The sequence below is a fragment of the Salvia hispanica genome, chromosome 4 (assembly GCF_023119035.1).
Source record: "Salvia hispanica cultivar TCC Black 2014 chromosome 4, UniMelb_Shisp_WGS_1.0, whole genome shotgun sequence".
Classification (NCBI taxonomy): domain Eukaryota; kingdom Viridiplantae; phylum Streptophyta; class Magnoliopsida; order Lamiales; family Lamiaceae; genus Salvia; species Salvia hispanica.
In genome coordinates this window covers 17,694,789-17,697,465 of record NC_062968.1, presented here as the reverse complement: position 1 = coordinate 17,697,465, position 2,677 = coordinate 17,694,789, and the positions used below count along the sequence as shown (strand labels likewise).

At 40.4% G+C, this 2,677-nt stretch overlaps 2 long non-coding RNA genes across 2 annotated transcripts; one reads left to right on the top strand and one right to left on the bottom strand.

Moving 5' to 3' along the window:
- Window positions 1-931: 931 nt before the first annotated feature.
- On the bottom strand, window positions 932-1,608 carry LOC125223800. The gene is made up of 2 exons (XR_007176780.1): window positions 1,526-1,608; window positions 932-1,189 (listed from the first exon to the last, which is right to left on the bottom strand). It is a non-coding gene; the product is annotated as an uncharacterized LOC125223800 (long non-coding RNA).
- LOC125223801 lies at window positions 1,184-2,194 on the top strand. Its single transcript, XR_007176781.1, has 2 exons — window positions 1,184-1,334; window positions 1,581-2,194. It is a non-coding gene; the product is annotated as an uncharacterized LOC125223801 (long non-coding RNA).
- Window positions 2,195-2,677: the final 483 nt, after the last annotated feature.

The window sequence follows — 2,677 nt, the reverse complement described above, 5'->3', positions numbered from 1 at the left end:
GAATTATAAAGAGCAAAATTCACCCGGCCGGGTGGTAATTTTCGACCCCTTTCTGGCCATTTTCGCGCAGAATTACAGAACCCGGCCAGGTGAATTTACAGTGTAATAATTCACCCGGCCGCGTGTAAGCTTCTGGATAGCGCAGTGCTCTTGTAACGGCCATAACTTTTTCTACCGAACTCCGATTGAGGCGTGCAGGATACCCACGCGAAGCTCTTTCAAAGACGAAGAGAATGATATGCATTATAGGCTGATTGGACTTCAAAATCTCTAGTAAATATTGTCTCAAAGCAAGGCTGCTGCACATCCACAAATTTTGTACCTTTTTCTACACATTCTTAACAAAATGGTCAACATAACAACATAATAGAGAAGTAGATATAAACATGTCCAATAATAGACAAAATATGATCAAATTCATACATAACCACCCTCTAAAACCATGTAAAATCCAAGTATGTCACCCGCCACTAAGGAGGCACGCGTGGCGACCGCCGGAGATCATGCGGCGGCCCGCCGTGAAAAGCGGCGAATCAAATTTAACCTAGATTTCTCTCTAAGATTTACCATATTTTGCAGGTCTTTTCCTTCTTGGATGAGGAGTGACTTTCCCCTATAAATAGACCATCAAGCTTCATTAATGAGATCCTCTTTTTGCAACATAATTTCAAGAGATTAAAAGCTAGAGTACTTCATTGTGCAAAGAGTTGAAGAAGGATTCAAAAACATCGAGAACGACAAGGATTCAACCTACTGTAACATCCCAACTTTTTTCATCTTGTTAAGGTGGGTAGAATGTAATATCTCAATATTTTTTTTCTTTTTCTTTGTCGAAATGTTATCAAATGTTTAGCCAAAAAAAAGAATTAAAGAATAATATAAATTATTATAATTCTAGTAGGTGAAATGTCATAAATAAATGAGCATATGGTCACACTAACGGAACCAAACTTTCTGATTTTACGAGTCTAACTATCGTTATACATCTCTAATACTATGAAATGGAATTCAAGAAATTAAAAGTGTACATGTGTGGACCTATAAATTAAATCTCAGCCCACTTCTTAAATTTTTGGAGTCATCATGGAAGGCCCAACTCTCATCTTTCTCTTTCATGCATATGGCAGCCCAATATAACTCCCCAACTCCACGTGTCATTCACAGAAGCGGCCAAATCCTCCCCCACCGCCTGAAAACAAATCACCATCATATTCTCGTTGTCATCTCCAAGCTATACTACAATTTCCATCACAGTTGATCAATTCAAAGAAATCGAGAGCTAGAGAAAAGAATTCTTTCTTTTTCTCTTTTCAAAGACAATTTTCCAACCTAAGGTAATCACTAATCCCACTTCTTTTATTTCAAGAATCATCATCTAATAGACAAATTTTAATTTTCGGAACCAACAATCACATAAGAAGTTTCATAAACCACAAGAGCAACTTCAGCCATGAATTTAAAGCTTTCAACTCCTCCTTGTTAATCAAAATCTAGATAGAAGTTTACTAAAATATAAAGGAAGAACTTAGCTTTTAGATATGGGATTGTGGCTGCCCGGCGACTGACCAACTGCACAACAGCTCACCGCGCGCCGGAGAACCTCTGTCCTGTCCACGGTCGAACAACGACAGAGACACAGCAGCGGCGGCGGCTTCGGCCGTCTCAAGCGCCAACGGGAGTGACACAGCGGACAGCAGGAGAAGTGGCCGACGGCGCTGCTGCTGCTGCCCCACGAGCGCTCGAAGAGGCCCCGCGTCGGCGAGCAGCAAGAACAGCGACGATGGCCGGAGGAGATGACGGTGGAGGGATGGGCGATTGGCGACGAACTCGCCGGAGAAAGAAAAGGAGTGGAGGCGCCGCCTCTGATGTAGGAAAGAATTTGATGAATTTGGGGAAAATGGAATGAAGGGGATAGAGAGAGAGAGAAGTTGACCGAGAAGGGAGAGTGGAGAAATTTTTGGTGAAACACTTTGGTTGGGCCACTTTAGTTGTTTTTGTTTGGGCCAAAGGATTTTCAAGAATTAAAGTGGACTACATAATTAAATTAGATAAGGGGGCCGACAGTGAATAATAACAATAAATAAAGGGGCTACTTAATTTCTTGTTGTTAATGAGAATGGTCTTTTATGGACAAGGATTAAAATTAGTGTTTGGGCCGATTAAATTACATAGAGCGAAGAGTTAATCGTGGAGATGAGTTGGAGCTCGATTAAGTGGTAAATTAAAATTCTCTGGATAATTTACTTAGTTCCCGAAGATGGAAGATGTTGAAATCGAAGGTGCGCAGGGCCGACCAGCGTCGCCCCGCGACGCCTTGGGCGGCCGCTAAGGAAATAGAAGGAAAGAAAGAGAGAGAGAGAGAGAGAGAGAGAGAGCTCTCTAAGTCACATAATTAATTAAGTCTAACAAAGAATTACTTTTAATCAAATTTCCTGACTTAATTAATATGAAAGTTTCATAAATTTCCTATGAAAGAACGAAGAATAGAAAGAGATTAATTAGGATGCATGCATTCTAAGTAGATGTTTTCCTTGAGTTTGATTAAGTATATGTTTTTATTTTCAAAAGGCTATCTCTACGAGCAAGTGATGGTAGGAGTAAAGAACCTCAAGTAACGGAATTTAAACGCATGAGGTGAACTTTTCTATCCTACATACTAATGTGGATAAAATGTCAA